A 20,468-nucleotide genomic window follows, 5' to 3' on the forward strand; every position below is an offset into this window, starting at 1 on the left:
GAAGAAAAGGAGATTTGTCGCCGGGCATCTAATCTGCCTGAATTGCAGCGTGTGTCTCTGTGAGGGTGTTACAGTCTGCAGCAAGGGAGGGTGTTACAGTCTGCAGCAAGGGAGGGTGTTACAGTCTGCAGCAAGGGAGGATGTTACAGTCTGCAGCAAGGGAGGGTGTTACAGTCTGCAGCAAGGGAGGGTGTTACAGTCTGCAGCAAGGGAGGGTGTTACAGTCTGCAGCAAGGGAGGGTGTTACAGTCTGCAGCAAGGGAGGGTGTTACAGTCTGCAGCAAGGGAGGGTGTTACAGTCTGCAGCAAGGGAGGGTGTTACAGTCTGCAGCAAGGGAGGGTGTTACAGTCTGCAGCAAGGGAGGGTGTTACAGTCTGCAGCAAGGGAGGGTGTTACAGTCTGCAGCAAGGGAGGGTGTTACAGTCTGCAGCAAGGGAGGGTGTTACAGTCTGCAGCAAGGGAGGGTGTTACAGTCTGCAGCAAGGGAGGGTGTTACAGTCTGCAGCAAGGGAGGGTGTTACAGTCTGCAGCAAGCTAGTGGCATGTGTTTGGCACACCTGCTGTGTTTATATCTGTCGCTAATACATGGTTTTCTAAAGAATGTAACTATAATATGAGTGGATAGCACAATTACTTGAGTAATATGTTTACAACCACAACCCGGAATATTTGAATAAAGCCTTGTTGTGGAATGGCTGGAGCTAAGCATATAAAAGAAAATAACATCTTCGAGCAAGTCTTTGTGAAGTACAAAGCAATAGGTTGTTGTGACATATAACAAATTGATCCATGTTTACTGTAGAAAATCAATATTTATTTTAAACCAATGCATTGAATATAAACTTAAATATTGTCACACTGTCATATTAAGATGGCTTATGAAACAGCAGTTGCAACTTCTAGAGAAGAACTTGTACATTCACAATCTAAAAAAGGAAAAAGAAAAAATTGGAGAGAAAAAATTACAAAATATGGAGAAAACACTTTTTAATTACACAATACAGCAACCAGGCAATTAAGATTAGGAAAATAGTCGAAAGGAGACTTGATGTGCTGAAGATGGATCCTCTATTGGATAAAAAAAATGCTTGATAGCATAAAATTTGTATTCAGACGAGGAAGGACAATTTCCAGCGATGCTTCTCCCAGTCTATATTGCCCTAAAAATATATAAAAAAAGAAGGGTCGGGCTGGTTAAAGAAAAATGGGAGTTATAAATGTGGAAGTAATAGATGTAAGGTGTGTAAACATATATCAGTACAAACCACATTTAAAAGTAACATAACAGAAAAGTTATATTAACTGTAATTCTAGAGGGATTGTATATTTAGCCACACGTACTTGTGGTAAACAGTATGTGGGGAGAACCTACAGATCTCTCAAGGAACGAGCCAGAGAGCATCTCACACCTTTTGATAAAGAAAAATTGGAACAGAACAAACTAACTAACAATAAGAACATTTCAGCAATAGGAAAACATATCATGTATGCACATAATGGAGATTTCAATTATATTAAGTTTCAGGGCATTGAAAGTGTTAAACTAGGGGTAAGGGGAGGAGATCTACATAGAGTGATTGATAAAGAGAGGTATACTGGATTTTTACCCTTAAAACACGTTTCCCAGTGTTTTTATGTTTAATTGATGCTTTTAATTGACATAGTCATAAAAGGCTAGAGTAACTGCTGACATCACCTCTGATGAAGTGCCAGAATGAGGCCTGAAACGCGTCAGGTGATCACACTGTCATAGAACAGAAAGTATGTCTCTTGTGAAGTCCTGTCCACTGTTTTTAAATGTAACCTGGAATAAAGCTTTTTGATTTTAAGGAACCGCTGTTTAAACTATTCCTGATCTTTAGGCTTTAGACCCACTACTATAGTTTACATAACAAGCTGCTGTGTAGCCATGGGGGCAGCCATTCAAAGAAGAAGAAGAAAAGGCACAGGATACACAGCTGATCTCTGTATCATTCTCTGTATCATTTTTTGGTGTTACTGTTTCTTTAATCATGAAAAATATGTGGTTATTGTTATTTCTTAAACCGTGAAACTGAAGCGATTCCAATTTGGTCCTTGCAAGGTAAATAATTTGATTTGCAGCATCCCCTGCAGAATTTCCCCTGTTTATCTCTTAACCACAACATGGGGAGGGGTTGCTGGTTTACTGCTAATCTACCTGCCTCACAAGGACCAAACATGGAGTAGCTTCAGATTCCCTGCTTGTTCAAGATTTAACCATTTTCATGATTAAATCAGTAGACAAATGTATGCAAGTCCTATTCAATGCACTCGTTTTGACCATGATGTTATATTGGCACTTTACTGAACCTATCTGTACTCAAGTAGGATGGAATTGTACACAAGAATCTTCTATTTGTGAACTTGGGATGTTCCTGACTGTTTTAACATCTAACTCTTGTATTTTTAACAAAAATGTAAATCAATAGGACAATATATATTTCTACTCTACTATGTTTATGATTTTAAGCTATTCTATATTTTTAAATGGGTCAGAGCTTTTTAATAATAAATAATTTACAGTATAAAAAGTTTCAGATGTTGAAAGTCTCTCTCTCTCTACATATATGCAATGTTTTGTATATATATATATATATATATATATATATATATATATCAAAATGTAGGTATCGGCACTCACAAAATCGCAGTTAAAGTTGCCTGGGTGCTGTCCTCCAAAAGGAAATTCAAAGTTGCAAAGATGAAGCCGCACTCACACGACTTACGAAGCAATAAACAATTTTATTGGCACGACTATATATATCTATACACACACACACACACAGTATATATCTGTATCTATTTTCATTTATGTATTGTCCACAAGAGGAACTCACCTTTTTATTTTCTCAAATCATAGAAATCCAGTATTTTAGTTACTCGTTAGTGACCTTTCACAGGGATGTTAGTTTGCTGTTTGGAACATTTCTGAAGAAGGTCACCCCAGAATGATATACTGTATATATAATTAAAAACATAACCCATTGTTTTTGAATTAGCAGAATGGCAAATAAATTTTTAACAACATTTCCCTTCTGGTTGTCCAGAGATTGGAAGTTATGTGACTTTAAGGGGATTATTTACTAAACTCCGAATTCAAAAATCACAAAAAATTTTATGATTTTTTTTTTTATAAAACCTGACTTTTTCGTAATTTATTAAACCCCAAGGTAGAGTCCTGCACGGGTCCATTTTTTGGAACCCGTACCAGCAACCTGACCCACAAGTACCTTATCCGCAACCCTGACCCGTGTGCTGCTGACCATCAAGAATCAGGAAGTGCTGTCATTGTAAACCGCAAGTGGCATCATCGCTTCTATACCCTCACCTGGAACTTCTACCCGCAGAGTACCGCAGGTTTTTGCGGGTACACGACCCACTGCAGGACTCTCCCCCGAGGATTTAAAAGTCTGAATTAGAAAATCCGGCACCTCAGACCTGTCGAGGTTGCATATAAGTCAGTGGGAGAAGTCCCAATGATTTTTTGGTGTGCGCTGGGTTTCGTGCAATACCACAAAGTTTTCGGGTGAAAATTCAGGAAAAAACGTGAAATTTGGATGAAAATTTTTTATTTCCCGCAAATGTTTGGGAAAATGTAATAATAAATAAGTGTAAAAAACCCGAGCGGATTTGATCGGAGCTTGTAGCATAAAATATTGAGATAAATACGGACCTTGATAAATAACCCCCTAAGGGTTCGGATTCAGTCTGGTTGAACACAAATCCTGCAAAAAGTGCTAAGATCCCTAAGTGCCAAGTCCCAAACTGAATTTTGAATTAAATCAAAGCATTAACTGAGATAGCGACTCCTGAAGGCTCTTACAATGGTAAACACTCATCAACCTTATTTTTGCCCTTGTGTATTTTTTTCTACACCATTTGAGTATGTAGTTGTCAAGCAATACTCCAAAAGGACAAGTTACATTTAAAGTTTGCATCTGTTCTTCCAGCACCTACAAATAAATTATCTATTGGCAGCAAAAATCCTTTTTTATATAAAAGAGGGGCTTTAGCCTGTAGTTCCATAAAGAGCATTTGACACCTGTGTGTGAAATACACCCAGTGCAAACATAAGCCTTATTGTCCCGTTCAGCTTAAGTGAATTTATAAAATACAATTAAAAAAGAAATACTATTTACACATCAGAATTTCTTTCTTGTGGTCAAATACTATGAGCAGGAATTCCACAGTGATTATGCCATAAATCTATAGCTTTGCTCATAATTGGGTCAGTGTTGCAATGTCTTACAGGCATGAAGAACAGCTGCTCACTCTATCCCTGCTCTTCCCCAGCCCCTAGGAAACAAGTAGAGACGGGAAAATCTGTGTCCTGCTTCTGCACAATTTTCCCAGACTTCCAGCGCCGTACTGCAGCTGGTTTTGGGGGGGTCAATATGTTTTTTTTACCCCGCAAAAAACGCTGTAAATGTAATGGTTATTCAGTAGCTCAAGTGACTCCCGGGAAAATGTGTATGCGCTAACTTCATTTTGGGGTCTCTAAATGCCAGACACTTTGGTTATCCTATGCACAACGTGCATTAAACTATGAGTGGACCCCAGGCATTCATATTTAGGATGTTTTCTCTTGGTACCTTATGCTATGTGAGAGATAAGATGCTAGTAAGTGGAAGCTTTAAAGCTTTTTCCAGGTATTTCAACAAAAGCAACAATTTTGGGAACGCACTGTGACTCTTGATTCATCTGAAAGTGACTTTTCCAAAAAATATATGGTTTTGGGGGGTTAATGTATCCTTATGGGGTTTTGCCCTGCAAAAAAATGTAAATTTTTTGATTTTTCAAGTGAAAAACAAACACAAACTTTATTTTTGGGTCTCTTAGCACCAGATACTTTGGTAATCCTCAGCACAATGGGCATCAAACTGTTCAGTGGACCCCTAGCATTCATATTTTGGGTGTTTCTTCTTGGTACCTGCTGCTATTCTTAGATAGCTATAAATCTCTGTGACTGTTTCCTAGGGGGGCATAACATACTTGTTGCCCCACAACAATGAATTATACTAATTAACTGCATGTAGCCACCGACCTCCCTTTTCTACATATGCCTTTTCCATTAGATTAGAGCATATTATTAATCAACTTGATGCATGCAGTCTCCCCTGCAAACTGCCATCCCCAAAAAACTGTTTGATGACCTGATATGCCTAATGTATCAAACCACCTCAGTTTTTCCATCCATGGGCGGCCATACTGGATATTCTGAACTGTAATTCCATGGGCAGCCTTTTCATGAACCCTCCAACTGTCATTGCTGAAACTCTACTGTTACCCTCTTACTAAATAGCTGTGGCATGGTATTGCTCTTCCTACAGTTATAAGTCAGTTGTGTTTTTTTTATTAAAAAAAAGCTCCAGCAACAAAGAACATATATACAATGTACAGTAAATGTACAGTATAAAAAAACTCAGTGAGGTTAAAGCACACGACTCATTTTGGCAACAATGTAGATAAATCTCGAAGGTTTTCTAGAGATTTCTGAAGCAGTCATTATCCTAAACCCCATTATCTAGAAAGCACCAAGACACAAGAATGCCATTGTTCCATAGTCCTGGCAACTATTAATAATTTCCTGCTTCTCTGTAATAATATAATAGTAACTTAAACTTGATGGTAAATAAGCTACCATGAATCAATTTTGCTAGGAAAAAAAAACTAGGCTCATTTAATTTTTGAATGATTGTAGCCTCAACGTATGGTAATCCAAATTACAGATAGACTCCGTTATCTGAAAAAGTACGAGTCAGGACTGGAGGCTAATGCCAGTCTATGGGCTAATACTCAGCCTGCGTGTTTCAACTGGCTGATTTTCAACCCTGTCTAGCATTAGCCTAAAGAGAAAAAAAAATCCTTTACTATATGATATCTTTTTTGTTTTACAGTGCCCCGTGGTATGTCCAGTGAGGGCATGATTAGCTTTTTAAAAATGAGGAAGAGAAAAGTCAACATTTGCCACTCCAGCTGAAGCTCTCCTTTGTGGTGAAAAACCTGCAACTGCTGGAACTCCTATTCCTTGGCTTGAACTGGGATTCAAAATAGGCCCAAACAGCCCCCCCACGGGCCCAATAATTAGTGACTGTCTGTGGCATCTTACAGCAGCCCCTCTGGAATTTGCCAAAACCCCCCCCCCCATTTGAAATCTGGAAAGATTAAGAAGACAAAGGCAAATTAAAAAACTATAGAAATTAAAAAACAAAGACCAATTGAAAAGTTTTTTTTACAATGAAACATTCTATAACATAATAAAAGTAAGCTGAAAGGTGAACCACCCCTTTAAGGGGTGGTTCATCTTCCAAACACTTTTTTCAGCTTATTTGTTTTTCAATTGCTTAACATTTTTATTTTTTCCAAAATCAGCAGTCTCTATGGAATATTAGCAACTATTGCATCAATTCCAACAGATGCTTTCAGTGAAACAAAGGGATTCTGCTCAGCAGGGAAAAAGATAAGAAATGTATCAATGAAATTATTAATTTAGAACAGTTTACAGAGTTCTCCCAGAGCTGCTTTAGAAAAACAGCAAACCTTCCCGTATCTCTAGTGGGGAGAGCAAATCTAGTCAAAATGATCTTCCTGCCCGAGTTCCTTAACACCCCTGTGTACCTACCCCAGAGATGGTTTCAGCAGATAGATTCTCATAGGGAGGAAACACAACACTACCTTCTGCAATGCCTTTAAATCATTTATTCAGCAGAATGTGGCACAAGCTGAATGTGGTACTGACAGCTGAGGTAGGGTGCACCACCTTATTGGAAATACTAGAGAATCCCCTCAATAGGGGCGAGCACTCTGTTTTCCCATACACTGCCACAATGGTTACCATCATGAGAATCTTTGGGATGTACCTTATACAACTCTACCCAAAACCAACACTTGGCCCCCATGCACACCCCTATGGGCAAATTTGAGACTCCATCTCCTGGTGCTTCCTGAATCTGGCCTCTGGGCCTCTCTGGGAGTGAAGCATTCACTCAGAAAGTGGAGCAGGGGCAACTTAACTCTTTCCAAGAGCTCATGGAAAAAGTCCATCAACGAGGTCCTCCCCCTGTAGAAAGTAGTATACTTGGCCAAGACACATTTCTGGCTATATGGGGCCCATAGCTCACCCTACCAGAGACAGCAGTGGGTCAGGGCCCTGCCTGATCACCAGCCCAGCTCAAAAGAGCAATAGGTGATGCCTGCCCCCAATATAAAAACCTCTACCTAAACTGTCTCTTGTAATACATTCATCTTCGGTCAAGTTTGGAAATACAAAATTGATATAAGACAACCGTTTACTGTACAGTATTTCTTACTTTCTGTCTAGGCTTCTTGTTGTCTAATTGAAAATGCAAAATAAAAACTTATACAAAAAAGAAAGACGTAAGAAGGTTAAAATGAAGCTTTAAACTTCAAGATTATAAAACATTCATATTTATACATCTACAGTTATATGAAAAAGTTTGGGAATCCCCCTTAATTCTTTGGAGTTTTGTTTATCATTGGCTGAGCTTTCAAATTAGCAACTTCCTTTTAATATATAACGTGCCTTATGGAAACAGTAGTATTTCAGCAGTGACAACGTTTATTGGATTAACAGAAAATATGCAATATGCATAATAACAAAATTAGCCGGGTGCATAAATTTGGGCACCCCAACAAACAGAGATATTGCATCAATACTTAGTTAAGCCTCTTTTTGCAAATGTAACAGCCTCTAGACACCTCCTATAGCCTTTGATGAGCGTCTGGATTCTGGATGGCGGTATTTTTGACCATACAAAATCTCTCCCGTTCAGTTAAATTTGATGGCTGACAAGCATGGACAGCATGCCTCAAATCATTCCATCGATTTTCCGTGACATTCAACTCGCGGGACCATGACGGCCATTCCAGAATATTGTACTTCTCCCTCTGCATAAATTCCTTTGTAGATTTCCAAGTGTGTTTAGGGTCATTGCCTTGTTGGAATATCCAACCCCTGTGTAACTTCAACTTTGTGACTGATGCTTGAACATTATCCTGAAGAATTTGTTGATATTGGGTTGAATTTATCTGACCCTCGACTTTAACAATGGCCCCAGTTTTGTAAGTTCAAACCAAAAAAGAATCAGAATCCCCCTTGACAAAGTCTAGTGTGCCGAGAATTAAGGGGATTCTCATTCCTTGGAAAAGTGTATCTGTTCCTTGTGGTTTGTTTCTCCTTTTTACTTTCAACTTACAAAACTGGTGGTATGTATATGCTCATTAGTAATATTATGTAAAATTGTCTTGTAAAAGATATTGATTTACCTGTTGTACTTTTGTTATCTATATAAAATAAATTTACCTTATACCACCGCTTTTTTGTATATTATTTAAAGCATGCAAACCCATTATATGTGACATGTGGGTTACTTGTTGGTGGTATCCTTGGGTTAACAGCACCTTTTTACATTTGATGCTTTATTCCCAAAAAACTTCTTTTTGTTGCTCGGAGTGCCCTCCTTTGATCTGTGTTTCTAAATGAAAGACATACCACTGTTATCTTTTTTGTTGAAAGTGGAGTAAATTATTATGCAGGCTGAGAGGGGTCCCCAAACTTTTTCATATGACTGTACATATTCAGCAGTGATGCCACTCATTCTATAGTCTAAAAGCAAATTTTGGGTGCAAAAGACATAGTAAAACTGTAAACAATTTCAAATTTCTCAGCACTCCAAATACATGTGATTCTTGCATGTTTAGAGAAAAGTGAATTACCAGCCATAAAGGCAGAAAAAGAGACACATTTGGTCACATTGTTTGTACAAATATGAATAAGCTGACACACCCCATCAAAGCAGTGTCTTTTGCGACAATCCTAAACTAGTTTATAAGTGATGTATCCATATCTGCTGCATAACCTTCTTAAATGCTTGTTATATGTCAAATGCAAGATGCGACATACATAATTCTCACCCCATTCTATTGGACATTTTAAAAGATAAGCTGCATTATTAGTCAATTTGATGTCACTTTCAAAGGAAAAGATAAGGATTTTGGAAATTCACTTCCGTTGCCGTTTTGTAACCGTTCTCCAACCGGTAGAAATATACAAATAAATACAAAAACCTGTGAAACAGCGCTTCTCCAAGAAGCTCAGGGATATAAGAGAAAAATGAGATGGAGGGAAAAGAATAATTTTCCAATATAGTATAGTAGGTTAGTTTGCTTTTCACTATCCGTCTGTGTGAAATTGATTTTTATCTACACATTCACGTGAATAAAAAGCTCTTTCATTCAGCAAGACTCGTTTTTATTCTTCTGTGATCCGCCCGCAACAATAGTTGGGTACTTACAGACGTTCTATATAGATTGTAGCATATCTGCCATTAATCGTCCAGATTCCACTCTGGATTAACTAGGAGAGATGCGCTTCTAATAGTGTAAAATCGCTTTAATATACATAGAACATTTTAAAAGTTAAACTTACATAAAACCAGATAAAAGGTGTTTATTAGTCTTTCCAGACGCTAGTGCGGTTGTCTAGTTCGCTGTGTTCCGGAACGGAATCGCTCAGGCCGGTATCTCGTGTTTCACACAGCGTATCTCTTCCTGGACACACTCTGGATGAATTCACTCTGCCCCGCCTGACGCGTTTTGTCACTTCCAACTAAGTTAGAAGTGATGATAATATAGAATATATATATATATATAGATATATATATATATATAGATATATATAATGTATATATTCATCCATCTATATACACTCTAAAGATATATATATATATATATTCATTCATATATATACACTCTACAGATATATATTCATCCATCTATATACACTCTACAGATATATATATTCATCCATCTACACACTCTACAGATATATATTCATCCATTTTTTACACTCTACAGATAGGTATTCATCCATCTATATACACTCTACAGATATATATTCATCCATCTATATACACTCCACAGATATTCATCCATCTATATACACTCTAAAGATATATATTCATCCATTTTATACACTCTACAGATATATATTCATCCATCTATATACACTCTACAGATATTCATTCATCTATATATACTCTACAGATATATATATATATATTCATCCATCTATATACACTCTACAGATATATATTCATCCATCTATATACACTCTACAGATATATATATTCATTCATCTATATACACTCTACAGATATATATTCATCCATCTATATACACTCTACAGATATATATTCATCCATCTATATACACTCTACAGATATAGATATTCATCCATCTATATACACTCTACAGATATATATTCATCCATCTATATACACTCTACAGATATATATTCATCCATCTATATACACTCTACAGATATAGATATTCATCCATCTATATACACTCTACAGATATGTATTCATCCATCTATATACACTCCACAGATATAAATTCAACCATCTATATACACTCTACAGATATATATATATTCATTCATCTATATACACTATACAGATATATATTCATCCATCTATATACACTCTACAGATATTTATTCATCCATCTATATACACTCTACAGATATATATTCATTCATCTATATACACTCTACAGATATATATTCATCCATTTTATACACTCTACAGATATGTATTCATCCATCTATATACACTCTACAGATATATATTCATCCATCTATATACACTCTACAGATATATATATTCATCCATCTACACACTCTACAGATATATATTCATCCATTTTTTACACTCTACAGATAGGTATTCATCCATCTATATACACTCTACAGATATGTATTCATCCATCTATATACACTCCACAGATATAAATTCAACCATCTATATACACTCTACAGATATATATATATTCATTCATCTATATACACTATACAGATATATATTCATCCATCTATATACACTCTACAGATATATATTCATCCATCTATATACACTCTACAGATATATATTCATTCATCTATATACACTCTACAGATATATATTCATCCATTTTATACACTCTACAGATATGTATTCATCCATCTATATACACTCTACAGATATATATTCATTCATTTATATACACTCTACAGATATATATATATTCATCTATATACACTCTACAGATATATATTCATCCACCTATATACACTCTACAGATATATATTCATTCATCTATATACACACTCTACAGATATATACGTATATATTCATTCATCTATATACACTCTACAGATATATATATTCATCCATCTATATACACTCTACAGATATATATTCATCCATTTTATACACTCTACAGATATATATTCATCCAACTATATAAACTCTACAGATATATATTCATCCATCTATATACACTGTACAGATATATATTCATCAATCCATATACACTCTACAGATATATATTCATCCTTTTATATACACTCTACAGATATAGATAAATTTTTTCATCAAAAATATACTCTACAGAGATACCCCAGATGCAGCCATTTTGGTTTGTTTTTTTGACAAGAAAAAAAAAACACAATATCCCATTTATTTTCATTTAACACAAAAAACTGTGACACAACCCCCACAAATTTAAAACCCCTTCCCCACCTTTGTGAAACAATGGTGCTTTGGAGCTAAAAAAAAAGGTTAAAGGTTTTTAAATTTTGTTTTAAGAAAACTTTAGATAACACAGTTTCTTAATTTAAAATTTTTTAAAGTCAGGACCCCTTTTTAACTCACAAATCCAAGTGCTTCATCTGTTTTTTAAAATTTTATATATATAATTATATATATTTTTTTATTCCCCCATATAAATGAAAAAATATATATATATATATATATATATATTTTTAAAAAATTATAATATTTCACTATATACACTCTATAGATATATTTCATCCATCTATAAACCCTACAATAGTTTGTGTGGGGGTTTTTTAATATATATGTGTGTTTTTTAATATATATATATATAAAATTTTTATATTTTAAATATATATATATAATATATATATTTCATCCATCCATCAATACCCCACCAGGCTTCCCATCAGGTTTTCCGGGGGATGTTTGAAAAAAAAAAACCATTTTTGAATTTTAAAAAAAAAGTGGGCCCCAAAAAAAAATGCCCCCGGGGGGTAAGCCCTGGGGGCATGTCTGTGGGGGCACTCTAAACCGGGGCCAACCCCCCCCCCTTTAGGAATAAAAATTTGTAGAAAAAAAAATACCCCCAGGGTTTCCCCAAACAAAGACCCCGGGGGATCCCCCAGCCCTTTTTCAAGAGAGTTAAAAAAATGGGGGGGTTTTTCCAATACATTTCCCGGGGGGTTTTTCCAAAAAAAACTTTTTAAAAATCAGCGGAAAAAAGACCAAAAAATATACGCTCAAAAAATTTTCTAAAGGGGCAGAAAAAGGAATTTTCCCCCAAAGAAAAAAAACAATTAGATTTTTTTTTTTTCTGCCAGTTTCCGGGGGCCAAAAAAAGTCCCCGAAAAAACAGATGGGAGACCCCTTAATTCAAAAATTTCCCCCTTTTTGGAAAAAAAACCCACCGGTGGTTTTTAAAAAGGGGAATTTTTTTGCGGGGGGGTGAAAGATTTAAAAAATAACCCTAGAAGGGAGAATCTGGTTGGTTAGACCTTTGAAGTCTGGATACTATATATGTGCCAATTGCATCACATGTGGTGGGGGTGTTACAAGGCACTCACTACTCACATCTGTGGATGGGTGTGAAATACAGAATCCAACACAGGGTTACATGCACCACTGATCATGTTGTATATATATCTTCATGCCCATGTGGATTACACTATGTTCATCCACGACCTATCGGGAGTGGATGAACAATCACCGTTTTGCAATCATGAATTCTTTGGCCACAGCAAAGGCTGATCAGCCTGTATCGAAGCATTAGCTTAAAATGAAACATACTCTCCCCCAATTCAGACATAAAATCTTTGATCATGTACCAGTCCTACGAAGAGGAGGCTTTATTACTGCTACAAAAAAAGTGAAAAACACACTCCCACTGCTTACGTAAATACTCACTGTTGACATAGATATAGATGGATGAATAGATATATCTGTAGAGTGTATACAGATGGATGAATATATATATATCTGTAGAGTGTATATAGATGGAAAGAATAATATTTTGTAGAGGTTATTAGATGGATGGGAAAATAATCTGTTTGAGTGTATATAGATGGATGAATATAATTGTAGAGTGTATATAGATGGATGAATAAAATATCTGTAGAGTGTATTTTAAAATGGATGAATACATATATATCTGTAGAGTGGTATATAATGAATAAATATATATAAATTTCTGTTTGAGTGTATATAGATGGATGAAATTTACTTTAGAATTATATAGATGGATAATGTATATTCTGTAGAGTGATATAGATGGATGAATATATATCTGTAGAGTCTATTTAGATGGATAAATACATATCTGCTAGAGTGATATAAAGATGGTTTTTGAATATATATATATATATATATATATATATATATATATATATATATCTATCTGTAGAGTGTATATAGATGGATTAATATATATCTGAGAGTGTATATAGAGGATGAATATATATATTATATATATATATATATTTTATATATCTGTAGAGTGTATTATAGATGGATGAATATTATATCTGTAGAGTGTATATAGAGGGATAAAATTATTATCTGTTAGAATGTATATAGAGGATGAATGTATTTTCTGTAGATTGTATATAGATGGATGATATTATTATATATATATCTGTAGAGTGTATATAGATGGATGAATATATATCTGTAGAGTCTATTTAGATGGATGAATACATATCTGTAGACTGTATATAGATGGCTGAATACATATCTGTAGAGTGTATATAGATGGCTGAATACATATCTGTAGAGTGTATATAGGTGGATGAATACATATCTGAGAGTGTATATAGAATGGATGAATACATTACCCTTAGAGTGTATATAGACGGATGAATACATATCTGTAGAGTGTATATAGATGGGATGAAATATATAATCTGTAGAGTGTATATAGATGGATAAATATATATCTGTAGAGTGTATATAGATGATGAATACATATCTGTAGAGTGTATATAGATGGTGAATACATATCTGTAGAGTGTATATAGATGGATGAATATATATCTGTAGAGTGTATATAGATGGATAAATTTATATTCTGTAGAGTGTATATAGATGGATGAATATATATCTGTAGAGTGTATATAGATGGATGAATATATATCTGTAGAGTGTATATAGATGGATGAATATATATCTGTAGAGTGTATATAGATGGATGAATATATATCTGTAGAGTGTATATAGATGGATGAATATTTATCTGTAGAATGAATATAGATGGATGAATGTATATCTGTAGAGTGTATATAGATGGATGAATATATATCTGTAGAGTCTATTTAGATGGATGAATACATATCTGTAGACTGTATATAGATGGCTGAATACATATCTGTAGAGTGTATATAGATGGATGAATACATATCTGTAGAGTGTATATAGATGGATGAATACATGTCTGTAGAGTGTATATAGATGGATGAATATATATCTGTAGATGTATATAGAGGATGAAATGTATATCTGTAGAGTGTATATAGATGGGATGAATATATATATATATATATATATATATATATATATATATATATATATCTGTAGAGTGTATATAGATGGATGAATATATATCTGTAGAGTGTATATAGATGGCCTGAATACTATCTGTAGGAGTGTATATAGATGGATAATATATATCGAGAGTGTATAAAGATGATGATATATATATATATCTGTAGAGTGTATATAGATGGATGAATACATATCTTGTAGAGTATATATAGATGGATGAATACATTTTGTTAGAGTGTATATAGATGGCTGAATACAATATCTGTTTTAGAGTGTATATAGATGGTGAAACTTAATCTGTAGAGTGTATATAGAAGGCTGAATACATATCTGTAGATTTGTATACAGATGGATGAATATATATCTGGGGAGTGTTTTATAGGATGATGAATACATTATCTGTAGAGTGTATATAGATGGATGAATATATATCTGTAGAGTGTATATAGACGGATGAATAATATCTGTAGAGTGTACATAGATGGTGAATATATATCTGTAGAGTTATATAGATGGATGAATACATATCTGTAGAGTGTACATAGATGGATAAAATATATATCTGGAGTGTATAAAGATGGATGAATACATATACTGTAGAGTGTATATAGAGGGAAATGAATATATATCTGTAGAGTGTATATAGATGGATGAATATATATCTGCAGAGTGTATATAGAGGATGAATATATATCTGTAGAGTGTATATAGATGGAATGAATATATATCTGTAGAGTGTATTATAGATTGGATGAATATTTATCTGTAAAAGTGTATATAGATGGATGAATTATTTTTCTGTAGAGTGTATATAGATGGATGAATAATTTTCTGTAGAGTGTACATAGATGGCATTGAATATTATATCTGAAGAGTGTATATAGATGGTATGAATATATATATCTGTAGAGTTGTATATAGATGGCTGAATATATATCTGTAGAGTCTATTTAGATGGATGACTACATATCTGTTGAGTGTATATAGATGGCTGAATACAAATCTGTAGACTGTACATAGATGGATGAATATATATCTGAGGAGTGTATATAGATGGATGAATATATATCTGTAGAGTGTATATAGATGGATGAATATATATCTGTAGAGTGTATATAGATGGATGAATACATATCTGTTGAGTGTATATAGATGGCTGAATACATATCTGTAGAGTGTACATAGATGGCTGAATACATATCTCTAGAGTGTACATAGATGGATGAATATATATCTGAAGAGTGTATATAGATGGATGAGTATATATATCTGTAGAGTGTATATAGATGGATGAATACATATCTGTAGAGTGTATATAGATGGATGAATAAATATCTGTTGAGTGTATATAGATGGCTGAATACATATCTGTAGAGTGTATATAGATGGCTAAAATACTTATCTGTAGAGTGTATATAGAAGGCTGAATACATATCTGTAGAGTGTATATAGATGGATGAATACATATCTGTAGAGTGTATATAGACGGATGAATACATATCTGTAGAGTGTATATAGATGGCTGAATACATATCTGTAGAGTGTACATAGATGGATGAATATATATCTGAAGAGTGTATAAAGATGGATGAATACATATCTGTAGAGTGTATATAGATGGATGAATACATATCTGTAGAGTGTATATAGATGGATGAATACATATCTGTAGAGTGTATATAGATGGATGAATGTATATCTGTAGAGTGTATATAGATGGATGAATATTTATCTGTAGAATGTATATAGATCGATGAATGTATATATATATATATATATATATATATATATATATATATATATATATATATATATATATATATCTGTAGAGTGTATATAGATGGATGAATATATATCTGTAGAGTGTATATAGATGGATGAATGTATATCTGTAGAGTGTATATAGATGGATGAATGTATATCTGTAGAGTGTATATAGATGGATGAATATATATATCTGTAGAGTGTATATAGATGGATGAATATATATATCTGTAGAGTGTATATAGATGGATGAATATATATCTGTAGAGTGTATATAGATGGATGAATATTTATCTGTAGAGTGTATATAGATGGATGAATATATATATCTGTAGAGTGTATATAGATGGATGAATACATATCTGTAGAGTGTATATAGATGGATGAATATATATCTGTAGAGTGTATATAGATGGATGAATATATATCTGTAGAGTGTATATAGATGGATGAATGTATATCTGTAGAGTGTATATAGATGGATGAATATTTATCTGTAGAATGTATATAGATGGATGAATGTATATCTGTAGAGTGTACATAGATGGCTGAATACATATCTGTAGAGTGTACATAGATGGATGAATATATATCTGAAGAGTGTATATAGATGGATGAATATATATATCTGCTAGAGTGTATATAGATGGATGAATACATATCTGTAGAGTGTACGTAGATGGATAAATATATATCTGTAGAGTGTATATAGATGGATGAATACATATCTGTTGAGTGTATATAGATGGCTGAATACATATCTGTAGAGTGTATATAGATGGCTGACTACATATCTGTAGAGTGTATATAGGTGGATGAATACATATCTGTAGAGTGTATATAGATGGATGAATACATATCCGTAGAGTGTATATAGACGGATGAATACATATCTGTAGAGTGTATATAGATAGATGAATATATATCTGTAGAGTGTATATAGACGGATGAATACATATCTGTAGAGTGTATATAGACGGATGAATACATATCTGTAGAGTGTATATACAGATGAAGCCACTTGGATTTGTGAGTTAAATGCGTCATGACTCAGAGTTAATTGAAGAAACTGTGTTATCTAAAGTTATCTTAACTCATTTAATGCATTTAACCTTTTCATTAGCATACCAAAGCACCATTGTTCACAATGGTGAATGCTTTAATTAGATGGGATGTTGTGACACAGTTTTCTGTGTTAAATGAGATAAATGGGATATCTGTGTTTAGTTATTCTGTGTCAAACAGACAAACCAAAGTGGCTGCATCTGTAGATGGCTGAATACATATCTGTAGAGTGTACATAGATGGATGAATATATATCTGAAGAGTGTATAAAGATGGATGAATACATATCTGTAGAGTGTATATAGATGGATGAATACATATCTGTAGAGTGTATATAGATGGATGAATACATATCTGTAGAGTGTATATAGATGGATGAATATATATCTGTAGAGTGTATATAGATGGATGAATGTATATCTGTAGAGTGTATATAGATGGATGAATATTTATCTGTAGAATGTATATAGATGGATGAATGTATATCTGTAGAGTGTACATAGATTGCTGAATACATATCTGTAGAGTGTACATAGATGGATGAATATATATATCTGTAGAGTGTATATAGATGAATACATATCTGTAGAGTGTACGTAGATGGATAAATATATATCTGTAGAGTGTATATAGATGGATGAATACATATCTGTTGAGTGTATATAGATGGCTGAATACATATTCTGTAGAGTGTATATAGATGGCTGAATACATATCTGTAGAGTGTATATAGGTGGATGAATACATATCTGTAGAGTGTATATAGATGGATGAATACATATCTGTAGAGTGTATATAGATGGCTGAATACATATCTGTAGAGTGTACATAGATGGATGCATATATATCTGAAGAGTGTATATAGATGGATGAATATATATATCTGTATAGTGTATATAGATGGATGAATATATATCTGTAGAGTGTATATAGATGGATGAATATATATATTTTTCTGTAGAGTGTATATAGATGGATGAATATATATATGTAGAATGTATATAGATGGATGAATGTATATCTGTAGAGTGTATATAGATGGATGAATAATATATATATATATATATATATATTCATCCATCTATATACACTCTACAGATATATATTCATCCATCTATATACACTCTACAGATATATATTCATCCATCTATATACACTCTACAGATACAGATATATATATATATATATATATATATATATATATATATATATATATTCATCCATCTATATACACTCTACAGATATACATTCATCCATCTATATACATTCTACATATATATATTCATCCATCTATATACACTCTACAGAAAAAATATATATATTCATCCATCTATATACACTCTACAGATATATATTTCATCCATCTATATACACTATACAGATATATATATTCATCCATCTATATACACTCTTCAGATATATATGCATCCATCTATGTACACTCTACAGATATATAATTCATCCATCTATATACACTCTACAGATATATATTCATCCATCTATATCACTCTACAGATATATATTCATCCATCTATATACACTCTACAGATACAGATATATATATATATATATATATATATATATATCTGTAGAGTGTATATAGATGGATGAATACATATCTGTAGACTGTATATAGATGGCTGAATACATATCTGTAGAGTGTATATAGATGGATGAATATATATCTGAAGAGTGTATAAAGATGGATGAATATATATATCTGTAGAGTGTATATAGATGGATAATTATATATCTGTAGAGTCTATTTAGATGGATGACTACATATCTGTTGAGTGTATATAGATGGCTGAATACATATCTGTAGACTGTACATAGATGGATGAATATATATCTGAGGAGTGTATATAGATGGATGAATATATATATCTGTAGAGTGTATATAGATGGATGAATATATATCTGTAGAGTGTATATAGATGGATGAATATATATCTGTAGAGTGTATATAGATGGATGAATACATATCTGTTGAGTGTATATAGATGGCTGAATACATATCTGTAGAGTGTACATAGATGGCTGAATACATATCTGTAGAGTGTATATAGATGGATGAATACATATCTGTAGAGTGTATATAGATGGATGAATACATATCTGTAGAGTGTATATAGATGGATGAATACATATCTGTAGAGTGTATATAGATGGATGAATAAATATCTGTTGAGTGTATATAGATGGCTGAATACATATCTGTAGAGTGTATATAGAAGGCTGAATACATATCTGTAGACTGTACACAGGTGGATGAATATATATCTGAGGAGTGTATATAGGTGGATGAATACATATCTGTAGAGTGTATATAGATGGATGAATACATATCTGTAGAGTGTATATAGACGGATGAATACATATCTGTAGAGTGTATATAGATGGCTGAATACATATCTGTAGAGTGTACATAGATGGATGAATATATATCTGAAGAGTGTATAAAGATGGATGAATATATATCTGTAGAGTGTATATAGATGGATGAATACATATCTGTAGAGTGTATATAGATGGATGAATACATATCTGTAGAGTGTATATAGATGGATGAATATATATCTGTAGAGTGTATATAGATGGATGAATGTATATCTGTAGAGTGTATATAGATGGATGAATATTTATCTGTAGAATGTATATAGATGGATGAATGTGTATATATATATATATATATCTGTAGAGTGTATATAGATGGATGAATATATATATCTGTAGAGTGTATATAGATGGATGAAGATATATCTGTAGAGTGTATATAGATGGATAATTATATATCTGTAGAGTCTATTTAGATGGATGACTACATATCTGTTGAGTGTATATAGATGGCTGAATACATATCTGTAGACTGTACATAGATGGATGAATATATATCTGAGGAGTGTATATAGATGGATGAATATACATATCTGTAGAGTGTATATAGATGGATGAATACATAT

The 20,468-nt window shown here is 33.3% G+C and overlaps 1 long non-coding RNA gene across 1 annotated transcript in view; it reads right to left on the minus strand.

Annotated features, from left to right (window-relative positions):
* Window positions 1-793: 793 nt before the first annotated feature.
* Window positions 794-20,468, minus strand: part of LOC121395134 — a 26,555-nt gene continuing 6,880 nt past the window's right edge. The window contains exon 2 of the long non-coding RNA XR_005962261.1: window positions 794-1,161. This is a non-coding gene — a long non-coding RNA (uncharacterized LOC121395134). The remainder of the gene's footprint in view (window positions 1,162-20,468) is intronic.

Source organism: Xenopus laevis, chromosome 6S, assembly GCF_017654675.1.
Source record: "Xenopus laevis strain J_2021 chromosome 6S, Xenopus_laevis_v10.1, whole genome shotgun sequence".
In the NCBI taxonomy this organism is placed as follows: domain Eukaryota; kingdom Metazoa; phylum Chordata; class Amphibia; order Anura; family Pipidae; genus Xenopus; species Xenopus laevis.